This window comes from Pseudopipra pipra, chromosome 8, assembly GCF_036250125.1.
Source record: "Pseudopipra pipra isolate bDixPip1 chromosome 8, bDixPip1.hap1, whole genome shotgun sequence".
NCBI lineage: Eukaryota > Metazoa > Chordata > Aves > Passeriformes > Pipridae > Pseudopipra > Pseudopipra pipra.
In genome coordinates, this window is record NC_087556.1 from 2,187,111 (window position 1) to 2,204,874 (window position 17,764).

The window sequence follows — 17,764 nt, forward strand, 5'->3', positions numbered from 1 at the left end:
CTTTAAATGCTTCAGATGAGATTAATGTGCAAAACAGCAGCTTCTCAAGTGGATTATAATAAGCACTTGTGATCTCCTGGCACTCTCAGCCAATCCCTCCTGTGCCACTGCACTCCAGAGTTTCCAGGTATTGCTTGGAGAGCCTTTTTTTAATATCTATAAATACGTAAACCTCAACACACAGTTAGTTTTGCATGATTGCACTTATCACTTTTGTGTGTGATTTAATAAAATACAGGCCTTGATAACAGAATTGAAGACTGGAGGAATACTAGAATTCCTGGGTTTCTCTCCAGAACTTTTTTTCCATCAGTAAACTACAGGTCAGGGACAAGAGTTCACTCTCTGCAAGACAAAAAGCTTCACACAAGTGTCTATCTGAGGTCATGAGACAATCAGATACAGAGATTAAATAGGATGAAGACACAGAAACCCAAAGGTAAATAAATATTATTATTATTAGATTTAAAATAGGACAGATCATAAATATGAGTATATTAATATTGAAAATTAATAAAAAAATAATACTAATTGCTTACTGGACACAGGCACACACTAGCCAGGCTCCTTCTCGATGCTGTAACACCAACTAACATTCAAATAAGAGTCAGGTTACCAAAATCACAAGCCCCAGAAAACACTGTCATTTTTATACATTTCTAACTTAAACTACTTTGAGTTATTTTCAAGCTTTATCATAAAAGACTAGGTATATGCTGCTTTCATTTCTTTGAATCCTCAGGGACTTCTGTATTCATTTTATTCCCTTCAAAACAGAGTTCTTTAAAAAGCAAAATACCTTAAGAAAGTTAAAATTCTGTGAGCTAATACTGACGAGTCACAGTGATGTCTACACCCACATATAATTTGTTAAATGCCATGAGATGACAAAGGGAAATGTAGTACAGATTTTATAAAATATATTTTCCAGAAATAAAACAGAGGGGAAAAAAAAAACAAAAACAAGACAAGCAACCAACCAACCAAAACCAAACACCCCATAGGGAAAGAAAGAGGGAGAAAGAAACAATGCTGGCATGAGCAAAAAATAGAATTAGAATCATGGAATCACTGAGGTTGGAAAAGCCCTCCCAGCCCATGGAGTCCCCCCTGTGCCCGATGCCCACCTTGTCCCCCAGCCCAGAGCACTGAGTGCCACGGCCAGGCCTTCCTGGGACACCTCCAGGGATGGGCACTCCATCTATCCAATTAGTAATTAGCAGGATAATTTTATATTACTAAGCTAAGCTCTTATCTTTCAGTGTCTACACTGAGAAGAAAACATACTTGGTGACAGTAATTCCAGTCTCTCCCCAAACACGGAGTTTTTACCTAAAGAAGGCAATCAGTTTTCTCTTTAAAAATGTACTCACATGCACAATCCTGGATTTACCACCACTTGCTAACCAAGATAACTTGGGAAAACTCATATAAAAGGAATGCATTACATTCCTTTGCCTTTTCTTCTCTCCCAGATCTCAGCCTGCCACGCTCCTTCAGGAAAACTGGGCAGGAGGAGGGAGGAATTCCCTACCCTCACTGCCCTGAGTCTGCCCCAGAAGCTCTAGGTATGTCTGTCTCACACATCTCCATTTCCCTGCTAGTAGATCCTGGGTAGACAGTTGACATACAGACATATTTTTGCTTCTTTCTGGACGTCACCCGTGTTTTATGAGGTGTTCTCACCAGCCCTCATTTCACCCTCTATTCAAAGACTGCATGTTTAAGGAAAATTGGCAAGGGAGTCATTATCCACACACCAGTAAAAGTTACTTGCACTTGAACTTCCCTAGCTACATGTTCCAATAGAAAACACTTTGGGGTTAAAAGATTTTAAGTTGCATTGGCTGCATTTTAAAGAAAAAAAATAAAAGGCTACTTAGGTATCAGGTATTTCTCCCCTTTATTTCCAATTTGAGGTATTTAAATAGTGGAGTTGAATGCTTTGACCATGGACAGACCCATGAATCAAGGCAGTGCCCTGAACCTAATTTTCAGCATTGTTTTTTTTGGGATAGGTTTTGTCTGTTTTCATTATTTCATACTTGTTTTGGTCTCTGTGTTAATATACCAACACCACATGCTTGTTCTTTTTTCCCCTGCCATCACATTTTTAATATAATATACATGATATAATATAATATATGTGACAAAATATACATATACCATTACTTTTCTCTGAATTAATTTTTTCTTGATCTTAGAACGTGTCTTCTTACCCCTGACTGTAAATCCAATCTCTGTCAGGTTTAACAGGATGAGAGTCAAGATTTACTGGGTTCTGAACCACAGCCTGGTCTTAAACCTGATTTTGGACTGCTGCTTGAATAGGTTTTTTTTAATAATCTTCTTTCCAATCTCTATCATCCTCTGACGAGCTGCTTGCTTATGAAAAAGGATAGTTTGATTAAAGATGGGTATTTTTCCTACACAGCACAAGTAGATAATGTACTTTAAAGTAGTTTAAGATTTCATTATTCATACTAGTGAATGTGCCCACATAAGGACTGCTGCAGTTACCACGAGCAATGAAAATAAATATTTAAATATATAACATTTCAGTTCAAAAAGAAGCAGCAAGTTCAAAAGACAGGAAATCATGACTGCAGCAAGGTCTTTTTTCTGTTACACTCTCTTCATCCTTTTGTTAAAAAGAATGGGAGTGATATATTTAGGCTGGGTTTTCCCTTAGCTTTGTGTCTGTTATACAAGGGAGGGAAATAAATGCAAACAGAAAACATGGTAAGTGCAAAATAAATATAAAAATATAAAAATAAAGTGCTACCACAGCCATACAATCACAGAATCTTCTTTCAGAAAAGACCCCCATGGCCATCAAGTCCAGCCTTCTACCAAATCCCACCACTAAACCACGTCCCCAAGTGCCACGTCTACTCATTTTTTGGACAATTCCAGGGATAGTGACTCCACCACTTCCCTGGGCAGCCTGTTCCAATGCTTCACATGTGAAGCACGGGAACAATGGTTAAATGTGAAGTTTAACCTTAAATATGATGGAAATTTGTCAAATGAAAAAAAACCCAAAAAACAACAACCAAACCAAAATTAGGGACTTAATAAAAAAAAAAATATGACTGTTACAATTGCTCAAGCCACCAGTGGATTGGCAATCAGCCCTCTCAAAACACTCATTTTGCACAGCTTACATTAATTTATAAATAAGTGGTTTCAGCATTACATCTAACATCCCTCTTGCTCAGCACACAGCAGTTGGAGGCCTTGTGAAATCACGCTGCTAAAAACATAGCTTTGCTGGGCACAACTCACTGATTGCCTCAGAAACTGAAGAAAATGCTTGTTCCCAAAACATTTCCAGTGGCCTGATCACTGGGATCATTTGGGAGTTGTACAGATCCAGTACCTGCTAAAGACTTTACCTGCTATTTGTGACTTTGATCTCTTAGGGTATGGATATCTGCCCACGTTGTTGAACATCCCAGATGTGAGAATCAGTAAACCCCAAGCTGAGGCGACGCTTGGGATTTCACATCCTGTTCACAGGTCGTGAAAAAGTTGTTTTCCTTGTTTATCCTTTATAAAAGCTGGGACTAAATGAACTTTTAAGCCCTTCTCTAAGATACTAGGATGGGGAGTCTGAGAGTGCACACAGTCAGTAGGAGTTCAGACACTCTGTGCAAGGCATATTTAAAATACCAGTTTTGCCCAACAGCTCAATTACCCCAGTGGTTAAGTTTCACAGATATTTTCATTACATCTGTCTGCAAATTCGCCTTGGGTATCACACTTGTCAGCAGAATTTAGGGCTTTTTATACATCAAATTGCGACTGTCAAACACAAGTTTCATCCATCTATTTTCTCACAGGAAAAACAATTTATTTTCCTGTACATCCCATAGCTACTGGGTAACAGTTGGTCGTGCCGGGATAGTCCAGCTTGGATTAGTCTTCCATGTGCTGTGATGCCTTAAGCCCCTAAGGGTTTTTATTTTTCTAATACTTGTAAGTTTTATAAGTAGTGGAAGTAGACTCTAAAAGCACCATCCCTTTCCCTGTAGCACCCTTGTTTACACGTTCCTTAACCCTCTTACCCCATTCTATGCTCCCTGTATCACTCCTACCCCCGAATCCAGTAGAAATGTTTAGGCAGAGTCCCTTAGTAACAAAGCAGGAAAAGATAAATATACATTTAAAAATGTATTTGTCAGACTGAGATATAAAATACAACAAAGGTATTGGAAGAGATTTTTATATTAAATGCCAATCTCCATCCACAGTACGAGAAATAAAAGAAAAAATATAAGAAAAACTCAACTGTGACCTCACTGCCTAGGTTCTTTTGTTAAAAAAACCCAACATACAAAATTTGCATCCAATTTTAGGACAACTAATCACAGACTGATTTATACTTTCAAACCATGTCCTTGGAATTTTTCAGGTATCAGAAACATTTATTAGGGACATTGTGTAGTTGTTTATACAGGTTTGATGACACAAGGGTCGTGAAAGGAGATGGAAAATTGTATCTATGACTCCATGCCACCAGTCTGTCAGTATATGGGCAGTGCTGTCTGTGCAGCAATGCCCCTCAAAACCAAGCAAACTGCATAACCTGTTCCTACAACTGAGGATATGTAAAAAAACCCCAACAATTTCACAGAGAGAAGGAGTTGGGAGGAACTTCAAAAAGGAGACCTTTATCCATAAGCTTGTTTTAAAGCATAAATTATTACACTGTGGCATATAGGACGCTTGCCAGTATGTACATCTGACTCACCAGCTACTCTCTGGCAAGACAGAACACTAGATTAGGATCACAGAATCCTAGGGTGGTTTGGGTTGGAAGGGACTTTAGAGATCATTTAGTCCTGACCCCCTGCCATGGACAGGGATGCCACTCACTAGATCAGATTGCTCAGGGCTCCATCCAACCTGGCCTTGAAAGAAAACCCAAGTAAAATTCAGAAATTTTTAAGATTTAAAGGACACAAAGGACCAAAATGTGGGTGTCTCCTTGCTTTAAAGGAACATGAAAAAAACATTTTAGGATTTTACTACTGTTCCTACTTCTGGAGCTGCCTATTTTGCTTTTAAAAACACGTTACCTATTTTCAGTTCTGAAAACCAAACTCATCCTTACCACAGAAGCACTGCTACAGAACCACAGTCATTTATGTTGGAAAAGACCTCCAGGACCATGGAGTCCACCCCGTGCCTGATCCCCAGCTTGTCACCAGTGCCACGGCCAGGCCTTCCTGGGACACCTCCAGGGATGGGGACTCCAAACCTCCCTGGGCAGCCCCTGACAAGGCCTCACCACCCTTTCCAGCAACAAATTCCTCCTCCTGGCCAACCTGAGCCTCCCCTGGCACAGCTGGAGGCCGTTCCCTCTCCTCCTGTCCCTTGTTCCCTGGCAGCAGAGCCCGACCCCCCCCCGGCTCCCCCCTCCTGTCAGGGACTTGCAGAGCCAGAAGGTCCCCCCTGAGCCTCCTTTTCTCCAGGCTGAGCCCCCCCAGCTCCCTCAGCCCCTCCTGCTGCTCCAGCCCCTTCCCAGCTCCGTTCCCTTCCCTGCACACGCTCCAGCCCCTCCGGGTCTCTCCTGTTGAGGGCCCAGAACTGGGCCCAGCCCTCGCGGTCCCTCAGCGGTGCCAGCACAGGGACGGGCACTGCCCTGGGCCTGTGCCCACACCATGGCTGGCACAGCCCAAGTGTCACTGGCTCCCTAGATCTACAAGCTACTGTTCCACTTAAATTTTCACCAAGAACAGGCTAACAACTTCGTGTGAGCTTTGGCTTGTTCATAACGATGCAGCCCTCCTGTTCCAAAACATCATGGGGGGAAATAGAACACACTCCCTTCCTCCATACCTCTGACAGTCTGCTTTGGAAAGATGAACAGCTCCAAAACCTTTCCATGAACACAAACATAAGAGGATTAAGGTGGTACTGTTGAAGAAACACTCTTCTGGGCAAATAAAGGAATGACTGAACACTCCACCTTGTTTGCAACAGACAGCAAGGGGACCCTGCAGGCCCACACAGCCACGGCAGATGAATTTACACTCCCTTAGATGACTTTAAAGGATGACAGAATCACTGAACAGACAACTGACCTACACTACAGATTTCTGCCAGCAAATCTGTGTACGTACAGGATGGGAAAACATCCTCTGTTTGCAATCCTCAAGGCACAAATGCGCTCCCAGTGATTGAAGAACAACCTCTGCTGCTTCAGCCTGTGCTTCAAAGAGCTCGTATGATGACGCAAATACTACAGATCATCTGTTTCGGTTCATCACAGAAGGCTTGGCAATAACATGAAGAAAACTGGTTCTGTTTCACAGCAAAGCCAATACACGAGTATGAGTAATTAATGCAATTTTATCAAAGATGAAAATGGGTTGGTATGAAATAGTCATTAAAGGCACATCTGGGAGGGGGTGTCATTTTGGAAAGAAAAATTGCACAGATGCCATTGTTAGTGTATATCCTGCACTTCACAACTGTGAGTGAGTAGAAAAGAATGTCTGCACATTGACAGCATTCAACCAGGAGGCCTATTTTATCTGGCAAAACCAACTCAATTGGAGGACTTACCTCCAGGTACATGCTGTTCTAAGCAACATGGCAGTTTGAGGCCCATACCTCATTACTTTCACAAGGACAAAACGTGATGATAAACAAACCTCTCTGACACCAGCCAGTCCATGAAGACACAGAAATGCTGTTCCATGAACAAAAGGCAGACAAAAGAACAGTTATCAGCTTCCTTACAATTTCTAAGGTTGTTTCCCTATCAAGGTAGTTGAGGACACTCAGGGACCTTTGCCTATCTCACCATCCTTCTCTGCTGGATTCTTCCCCACCTCATGTTTCTGATGATCCTCTTAAAACTGCAACCGACCAATGCCCTAGATCCCCCTGGCAGTCAGCCCTCAGAGGAAAGCTGTGTTGTTAGAGCTGCTAGTACCCTCTAACTTAGTAATCCTCTACCAGTTAGGGAACATGTGGGATAAGGACAGCAGTCCTGAAACCCTAACACTTCAGATTCAATCCAACAGATTCGAATGGCTAACACGGAATTAACGAAAAAACCTCCCAGTGAAAACCAAACCAAACAGACAAAACACCTGCCTACACCCCCTGCTTCCCTGGCTGACCCCAGGGAAGGGATTGGGACCACAGCTTCAGCACACAGACAAAAGCACCCATGACTGAGAGAGTCAATCTGATCCAGACATTGCTGGGTCCTGGTTTGAGACCAGCATCTCGTTTTCATCTCAGCCACACAGACAAACTGGGAAACCAAGAGCTGTGATCACAATGTCAACATGTGTCAAACATAAATTTCCACACTGCACAAACTGTCTCTCAAATAACACATAATGTTTCAAAAGAAATTCCAGAAGAATTTCATGTTCAGAATATCCCAATCAATTTATAAAGCAAAAGCTGAAATCAATTTCCAACGTCATTATTTTAGTTTTGGTATCAAAATGAATCAAAGATGTGGAACAGGTTTGTGCATTTATTTATCTACATGTTAAACACATCAGGTTAATGTGCCTCCTTTGAACTGGGCAATTATAATGCAGCAGTTTGAAAAGAGGTTTTAGGACCCAGACTACAGTTTTCTTAAGTCTCAACAGATGGTTCATTGGATTGGTCTGGAATGCAAATACAAGCAAAAAAAAGGACAGAAAAAAAAGGCACTGTGTTCCTTCAATATAGTTGCCCTTTAATGTATTATTACAGCCCAGCATCTACTAATTACAGAACTAGAGAATCAGAGAATGGCTTGGGTTGGAAGAGACCTAAAGCACATCTTGTTCCATCCCCCCTTCCAGCTCTGGTTGACTTTGGGGTGTCAGCACAACACTTTGCAGCACCTCAAGTGCAGTGTGTGCACAGGCAACCAGAGCATCCATGGTCACCTTCTGCAGCACCAGGAAAACACAAAGCATCACATGACACCCACTGGCTATGAATGTTAGTAATTCTGGTGTTTCTCTTGCAACACATGAATGCCAGCACTGTAAAATGACTTTAGCACCTGCCAAAATCCATTGTTTCCCCAGGTGGTGTTCGGGCTTGAAGCATGGGTGGGGTGGACAGCAACCATCTCTCCAGACGGGTCATTTCGTGCCTTAATGCAAGTCGTGTGCTGAAGGTGACCCCCCCCACACCTGACAAGCAGAAGATTCCCTCCAGAACAGCAGAAGATTCCCTCCAAACCTGGATTCCCATAAAAAACCTCTCTCATGCTAAAAGTACTCAGGCCTGGCTTGAAAATATCATTTCATATCAAACAGACACCCATAAAGAAATCAGACATCTTAATGACATCATCTTCCTCCAGACGTGCCACCGTCACTACACGCGCACAAGAGTTAAAAGATTCTTGAGATCATTCCAGCCCCAAATTAGATCAAGCTTTGCCACATACAAGATTAGAGGAGAGAAAAAAGGCCATTCTAAATTATACTTAACAATGACACATTGCAGTTTGAGAAACTCAATAACATAAATCAATACTAAGCTTCTGAGCTCTCTTGACAAGAAAAACCATCATATAATTACAGAATCAAATGAGAGACATGTTCATATTCTAAGTATTTGCATTCAAGTTGATATCAGTTGTACTTTAGAAACAAATATCTCATTTACAAGCTAATTTGAGCAATATAACCTGCCAAATTGAGCCTGAAACCCAAAGTCTGCAGGAAGGAACTAGTCCTCTAATTTCCTGCATGACTGGAGACACAAAAGTAAGACAAAGTGTCATTTTATTAAGGCTCAGAAAACATGCTTTTAAAACTAAGGGGGGGAGGGTTAATTCCTTGGCTTCCAGAGCTTTTAGAAACAAACACTTGTTTAGAACATCTCAGTGATGAGGCCTAATAGGCTGAAGGCAATCTGTGTTAATGGAGTCTGCTCTGGAACTGAATGGATTTGTTTCTCTCAGTGCCTTAAGCCTGGAAATAGCTAATATTTTTTTTCAACTTATGAAGAAAAATAAATATAGGGAGGAGAAATTATCAAGCCGTCTTACATGTCATCTTATTTAAACTTAAGACTATTTGCGTGTTCTAGGGACTTTTGTTGTTGTCTTAAATTAAATAATTGCTAGAAACCTAAAGATAGGAGACTATTCCTGCTCTAAATATGCATTTCATGCATTGCTAAACTCTTTAAAATAATTGAGGCAGTATTTTGTGGCTGACACAGTATCACCTGTGTAGAATATCAGGGCATGTTTGAGTGACTAAACTGAGAACCTACCAAGCTAAAACCTCTTGATATAAATAGCTACTAATTATCTTAACTGATTTTTAAAAATATTTAAAAATGAAAACTCTTTAGCTTTGTGAGCTATGCAGGCTGCTGAAAACATGTGCCTCTGTAAAATCAGTACAGGCAAGAGGTCCACAGGATGCTCTTGGTATGTGACAGGAAAGAGATGTTTTCATACAATGATTGTCTTTGCTCAGGGTGGATTAAAAAAAAAAATTAAGAATACTATATCACATTTCAGTGCTACATTCATATAGATTTTTTTCATGTATTTGTTACAAACAGAGATCACTCATGACTGATGACTGTAAATCCAAATTCTGCCCACTAGTTCTTTTGATTTCTCTGCATTTCTTTTTCTTAGTGCTACTTGACCACCTGAATACTGCTTCAGTTATGCCACGTGTCTGTACCAAAGGTACAGGTCTATCAAAATCAAAGGCAGCTGAAACCATCAGCACAGACATGTGCATATGGAGGTAATTCTTCATCCCACATGGTTCCACCCAGGAACCAAAGTGGCTCCTTCATGGGAATTTACACGCTTCTCCCTACTGGAACGGGACAACTGAGTATCAACAACATTAGTTTACTTATTTATTTCTCTGATGAAGATTTCCCTGAATGCAACTACTAAGGAAACAAGACCACTCTGTTCATTATTTCCAGACATCTGCCCTGGGAAGCAACCTAACAAAAAAATATTTTCCCATGACACTTCCAGCATCTTACGATCTGTGCTTGTCTGGCTGTTTGTGGCTCCATGGTGCCCTTCTCCCCAGACTTCTGCTGTCTCTAGACACAGTCACTAACATACAACTAGCCTTTTTTGTCTCTAGTAACATCACAATGCATAAGTAAAAGCCCAGGTGCTGATCACCCAGACAACGACCTGTGTTGGCACAATGGGTCTCTTGGTTTCAAAGTATTTTACAATTAAATAAATTGCTTAAACATTTTTTTTAACATTCCTTCTGAAGTTCGATGTGTTTCATCTGACCTCCCTTCCTGTACATTAGGACATCTCATTGTTTCTCACACTTTTAGCAATTCATTTTAACAGTTCTTCTTTTTTTCCCCTCTAAATATGGAATAACATGGAATAGTAATTCACAACAGGATGTGTTTACCTTGTTAGTCCCCAGCTTTAAAAAGAAATACAAGAAAATGCAAGAACCAGAAAGAAACACCTTTAGGTTCATAGCTGTGACAACAGAAGATCAGTGTTTGTTCTGCTATCTTGACTTGAGTATCTCTTCTATGATCATTTCTTCAATTTATTTCCATTACAGAACACCCGTCAAATCTGTTACCCAAATTATTTGGTGTCCATGTGGTGTCCTCCAACATGTGAAACCACCACTTGTGCAATCAAAGCGAGTCTTCTTTGAGAAACACCACATAAAAGAAGATTGATTTTCATCTTGGAAATGTCAGACTCCTGCCTATAATGCTCAGCTACATTTTTCTGAAACAGCAAAGTTCAAAAAAGAGGCACAGACCTGACAGATCTCCGACACCTCATGATAGATGTGACAGGTCTTCTACTTTACTGCCAGAAATGTCCTCCAACAGAATGAGGCAATCAATGAAGAATAATAAATCTATCCCAGATCGTAGGACTATTTTTTGTACATGCAGAACAGAAGAAACGACACATTATTTGTACCTCTGCAGATAATAAACCATCAAGCTAACTTTCTTTAATATTATACCAGTTAAACAGTTCATTTTTTATCTGCTTTATCTGTTCAGCTCTTCGCCACCAAAACTCCTAGCACACATTTTTGCATTATTATTGTAGTGGATTGAAAAAAAAAAAATCCTGCTAAAAGGAGAGTTTTTCTTACCATTTTTTCTGGTCCCTCTGTCAGCCCAGAGAGCGACTGCTGCTCCAAAGGTATCCACTGAATTACGTTCCCATCATCCTAGAAGACATTGTTGTTGATTAATACTGAGTCAAAAATTTTACCTTGAGTGCACAGTGCAAATACATTTCATTTTCCTTTTCCTGAGAATTCTCATGTTTGAGATAAATTACAGCAAGTTTGGAAAAGTTAATTTGACATGCATAAATCAAAGCTTTCTAGAGAAAGAATTGTTTTGATTTATAACATGCCTTCAAATGTATTCTACCACCTATCCTTCAAGTAACAGCCTTGATTTCAGCAAGAGGGAATTTACTCCAAAATATGTATTTCCTAAGGTCATTTGACCACAACACCAACAAAACAAGCACAGCTATGCCAGCTCAAACTTCGTGATTTAAAATACATGAGTCCATTTAACATTTTCAGTACATAGGCTCAATAAATCTAAAAACTGTTGCATGACTAGATTGATGGTTACTTGTGCTTGTGTACGATTTCCAAAATACATCCATGTATCACTGTCATAATTCTATTTCTTCCATTATTTTATACATTCATAAGCACACAGACAATGCTTAATATTGTGGTAACTGGGACAGTTTGAATTAGGCAAAGCACACACACAGAACAAGCAGGTACGTGACTAAAGCTCACTGAAACTGGGAATTAATGATATTAGGATTTCCAGGGTTAAAGAATCTATTTATTCACACACAACCCCAATCATTTAGCTTTTCTTAGGCTGCAGTTTTAAAGGAAAACCAGGGGTATGACAGAGTAGGAATGTTCTGGCACTCTCATACTCTTGCCCCTGAAGTGCAATGGCTGCATTTATAAAGAGGATGAGTAGTGTCTGTGTAAGGAAAAAGAAGCAAAGTTTCTTTTGCTTTGGTGTAAACATTAAATAAGTATACAAACATGTAAGTCAGACACACACCTGCAACAAACCAAAAGCAATAAGTAACATGAGGCTCCCACATTTAATTTGAAATTATATCCTTTGAGGGTATTAAACAGGTGAAACAGATGCAGTTTGAGGGGGCCATTCAAACCAATTCCCACTTCATGCAAATCTCTGCCAGCCCAAGCTTGGCCTCACACAGCAGGTTCCCAGCTATCCCTTCACACCCACGAGTGCCTCATGTCCCCAGGGGTGTGGGGCAGCCAAAACTCCGTTTGCAGCAGCTCCTCACACACCCCTGACCCCCCTCCACCTCCCGGGGGTCCTCGATCCACCCCCAGCAGCGACAGCCCCAACCTGCCCCGGCAGCCCCTTCTGTCCCCTCACACATCCCACTCCTGCCCCTTTGCTCCTGCTCGGGCATCCCCCCAACCAGGCTCCCCTTCAGGGAATGCTGGAAAAGAAACTTGAATTTTGCCTGGAAAGCTTTTGGTTGCGGATCACATCCTTCCCCGCAGCTCTCTGTTCTCCCCCGGCAGAACAGCTCTGCCCCCGTGCACAGCGAGGCACCCACAGCACAGCCTGCCCTGCCTCAGCAACCAGCACCTGTTTACATGGGTGATGGAGCAGGAATGGCTTAGGGAAAAGATTTGTCACAGTCAATCACAGGAAACAAATAAATACCATAAAAACTCCAGAGAGCAGGAAACACCAAGGTTATAATGCCCCCTCAGCAGGTTTGCAGGTGACACTGAGCTGGGGGTGCAGTGACACACCTGAAGGACGGGGCCATCCAGGGGGACCTGGACAAGCTCGAGCAGTGGCCCCTGGGAATCGCAGGAGGTTTAACAGGGCCAAGTGCTGGTGCTGCCCCTGGGTCAGGAGAACCCCCGGGATCAATCCAGGCTGGGGATGAGCAGATGGAGCAGCCCAGGCAGAAGGCCCTGGGGGTGCTGGTGGGGCAGAGGCTGGACCTGCCCCGGCCCAGAAACCCCCCGTGCCCTGGGCTGATCCCCCAGCGTGGGCAGCAGGGCAGGGGGGGATTCTGGCCCTCAGGGGAGACCCCCCTGCAGAGCTGCTCCAGCCCTGGGAACAGCCCAGCAAGGACATGGAGCTGCTGGAGCCAGTCCAGAGGAGGCCCCAAGAGGATCCGAGGGCTGGAGCAGCTCTGCTGGGAGGAAAGGCTGGGAGAGCTGGGATTGTTCAGCCTGGAGAGGAGAAGCTTTGGGGTGACCTAATTGTGGCCTTCCAGGGCCTGAAGGGGATGACAAGAAACAGGGAGAGAGACTATTCAGAAGGACCTGTAGTAGCAGGACAATGGGGAATAGCTTCCAAGAGCCAGAGAACATGGTTAGATGGGATATTGGGAAGGAATTGTTCCCTGTGAGGGTGGGGAGGCCCTGGCACAGGTTGCCCAGAGAAGCTGTGGCTGCCCCTGGATCCCTGGAAGTGTCCAGGGCCAGGTTGGACAGGGCTCGGAGCAACCTGGGCTAGTGGGAGGTGTCCCTGCCCATGGCAGGGGGTGGAACGAGATGATCATTAAGATCCCTTCCAACTAAAACCAGTCTGTGACTCTGTGATAATAGTTTTGAAACAAGTAAAAAGAGAACAGCAACAGAGACCTTGAATTAGACATGTGACACCATGTTTGGCAATGTACTATAAGTTTTACTTGAGCTAGCTAAAATTGTGCCCTTAGCTCATTATAATATGAAAACCACACCTCTAAAGCTCAGGCTACCTGCCCCCAAGTCAAGCCCCTGACCCACGGGACATGCAGAATAAACTGAAAATGCATTGCACATTTAAATCACAAAAAGCCTGTCCTATAACCATTGCACAGGCACAGCTTTAGAAATTAGATTCACAGTCCACACAAGGAAACTGAACTACAGTAAGATTATGATACACTTTCAATGAATTATAAAACGTTCCCATGACAATCACTCTAATCTGTGCAGCTCATCACTATTTCTAGCAAGCAGAGTTTGGTTTTTTTCAAGTGAAAACAACAATGCAGTTTCTGAGGAAATTCAAATTAGCAGAAGTTGTGCAGCACTGCTTTGTAGTTGTTTCTGACAATTATTAAAATAATTTAATATTAAGTGCAGAGGGAGGAGACAAAAAGTAATTCAGACAGCTATTTCCTTTCAAGCTTGATGATATTTTCTGTACAGTGTTTTCTCTGAGATCAGTGAAATGCTCTGAAGATGCTGTGCAGGCAACATTTAATCTAAAAACACAGGAATAACTTTAAAAAAATTAAGATTTTATTTTCTTTCTAGGAGCTAAAATAACATTTGGATCGTTCTTTAATTTTTAATGATATGAAAATATTTTGCATTAATGTAATGAAGTTGCTTATTATGCCCGAAGATATTTTTGGATATTTCATAACTGGCATAACAGTTCACCTGCTCATCTCTAATTTTAATGTAATACTTTTAATTTCTGTTACAAACATAATTTAAAAAAAAAAAAAGTTAAATAAATATAAAGTCTAAAATTGGTGCAGTCTTGCAGCACCATGCCATTTTTTCTTATTTTGCCATCACTAATGGCAGTAAAACCAGGCTTTCCAGCAGCACAACACTATGACCTGTTGGATCCAGATAGTCCAGAGGAGGCCCCGAGGTGATCAGAGGGCTGGAGCAGCTCTGCTGGGAGGAAAGGCTGGGAGAGTTGGGATTGTTCAACCTGGAAAAGAGAAGGTCCAGGGTGACCAAATTGTGGCCTTCCAGGGCCTGAAGATGGAGAAAGATGGAGAGAGACTATTTCCAAGGGCCTGGAGTGGCAGGACAAGGGGGAATGGCTTCCCACTGCCAGAGGGTAGAGTTAGATGGAATATTGGGAAGGAATTGTTCCCTGGGAGGGTGGGGAGGCCCTGGCACAGGTTGCCCAGAGAAGCTGTGGCTGCCCCTGGATCCCTGGAAATGTCCAAGGCCAGGTTGGACGGGGCTTGGAGCAACCTGGGACAGTGGGAGGTGTCCCTGCCCATGGCAGGGGGTGGAACGAGATGATCATTAAGATCCCTTCCAACTAAAAACCAGTCTGTGATTTCCTGATGATTCTATAAACACCACAGAGTGGGAGAGTGCAACACAACCCCAAAGTTGACACCAATGCACTAACGGCAACGAGCTGCACTTGGTGCATATTATGAATAGTCAAAATATAAGAGCAGAGCAAGCTGTGACTGTGACAGCCCAGACTTCATGGCTCTTGGAGAGCTTTATTTTTTCTCTTGGAAGGTGCCTGGGCACATGCTTGGAGATGTAAGAAGGAATGCTTTCCATCTACCGTCATCCCAAGATATAAGCAGGTTGATACTCTGCAAACTTGGGTAAAATGCAGAGTCAAATGTGCAGAATTACTTTTGGAAAAACAGACCATGGAAGAAATTACATGAAAACGCTCTGTAATCCAAAACTATTCATGTTCAATTGTCACTCCAGTTCCAAAACCTATAAAGGCTCACCAGATCTAGTTTTCAGTAATTACATACTTAACTACATTATATTGATCAGCCAAGATTTCTTTAAAATCTTTAATTTATTATTAGCATAACTTAGATTTTTCCAATCTGTTCACAGTTATTCTTAACAGAGGAGGAAGGAAGGAGTATTGTCTGCACAAGAAAAGGAGAAGGGTGATTCCAGTTGAAGTAAAGGCCTTCAGAGATCAAACAGAGAAAGTCAAACACAATCTTTCAGCCCCCTGATGATCTACTGACCTTATTTCTGCACATAAATAAGCTGTAGCAATTTAATTCCAAACCCAAAGTTACGGAAACCAGACAGATTTTTCAATACCTGATTTCATGCACTAATAGAGACAACACAACACCATTCCCCCATGTTCCAGCTGAGTGATTTTTCTTGGATATCTTCTTTAAACATCAGAGAGTCAATGACTAACCTGTGTTTATGACAGCAGGAGGGAGGTTGAGGCCCACATGGGCTGCTCATTGTCTTCTAATGCTCAGAGAAAGCCTCAGCTTTGTACAAGGGACAGCAGTCTCTTTAACATCCAAAAATTTATGCAGCTGCCCAGATATCATCCTCATAACAGGTGAAAGTTAAACCTCCAGGGTATGGAAATCTTTGAAATGCTGCATTCTCAGCCTGAATGACAGGTTTGATTTTCAATGTACTGTGATTCAAAGTAAAAAAAAACAAAACAAAACCAAACCCTGAAGTGAATTTGAAGCAAATTAAATTGTTTGATTGTTTTGGCAACAGTTGTAAAATCTCCTTCTAGAATCACAGAATCCAGGGTTGTCAGGGACTCGTGAGGATCATCAAGACCCCCTTCTGACCCCACACAGGGCAACCTGGAAATTTAACCAGCATCCTGACTTGGATCCTCCAACTAAATTTTGCTTATTGTGATTCTAAATGCAGCTGAGATTCAGCTCTTAAAAATGTCTCATAACAACAACAGAACTGACACTCTGACCTTCAACTCTAATTTGTTTTCAACAGACATGGCTGTGTTTTCAAAAACTAAAACTAAAACAAAAACAAAACAACAAAAAAAAAATAAAAAAAAAATCTGCCCTGCTGATAAAACAAACAAAAAGGTAGAAGTCATCCTACTGAATACATGTAAAAAGATTCACAAGAAAAATCATCTTATTAAAATGGTTTCTCCTTATTATGTTTTATAAAAGGGGTTTCTTTCATGGTGACAAAAACCAAGCAACCACAAAAAAACCAACCAAAGCAAGCAAAACCAAAATTCACCAAAATACGACAACACTGATGATAAATTTAAAAACCAGTTTCAAACTAAACCCGAAACTTCATTAACTAACTAGGGCAAAAAAAAGGATCCAAAGAAATTTGGTGTATTTTTTATAGTTGTTAATTTTAGTTGCATAATAAAATTAACATTCTGAGAACTTACACTGCAGGTAGTGTGGGGACCTCAGGATTGTCTTTCCTTCTTTTAGCTCTTGCCATTGTGCACTAATGTAAAGTCACCTAAGCCAGTGTTTAAAACTAAACTAATCACCCAATTAATGCAAGATCATAAATACTGAAACTTTTTCTTCATGAGATTAAAATATGTCCAGTCTAGGTCAACCATGTCTTTCTAGCTACAAATAATAACATTAAAGCCCTGTAGGAAATAAAATAGATTAGGAATTAAACCCAGTGCTTTACCCAGACCAACATCACTTCACAGAGTTCAGTACAGAGCTTCTTTTAACTTTTTTATAGCGTCTACTTAAACTAATGTAACTGTGAGAGATTTTACAAATCACTGAAGGACTAAAACCCAGCAGACTCCTTTCTCCCATTGTTCCCAGATTTGTGAAGAACATGGGACTCAGAATGGCCTGTGAGGAGTGAAATTGTAAGAGGGGATAAGGCAATGTGGCATTTTATAATAAAATCGTTTTCATGGCACATGAGATTAGAAATTAAAAAAAAAAAACAACAAAAAAACCCAAAACTTTTTACATCCTTCAAGCACAGCTTATATGGCTTCCCCTACTCAAGAAAGATAATCGATTCCTTGGATAGAAGAAACAAATCCTGGCAGCACAAGGGCAGTAACTGAAAAGCTCTCTCCATGGATATATACCTATTCACACATGAAATAACCACCTCTTGAGGCAGTAAATAAAATTCATCCCTTCACTGGGTATGAAATACAGAACACTAAGTAATTCAACTCCCAAACAGTAATTACATGATGTTGAAAGCAGGAC

General features: G+C 41.4%; 1 protein-coding gene across 8 annotated transcripts in view; it reads right to left on the reverse strand.

The window, feature by feature from the left end:
• PCDH15 (protocadherin related 15) overlaps nucleotides 1-17,764 on the reverse strand; it is a 701,112-nt gene that overhangs the window by 519,169 nt on the left and 164,179 nt on the right. For all 8 annotated transcript variants that reach the window (XM_064662188.1, XM_064662185.1, XM_064662184.1 and 5 more), the window contains exon 3: nucleotides 11,124-11,201. The gene's annotated coding sequence lies outside the window, so the exon portion shown is untranslated. The remainder of the gene's footprint in view (nucleotides 1-11,123; nucleotides 11,202-17,764) is intronic.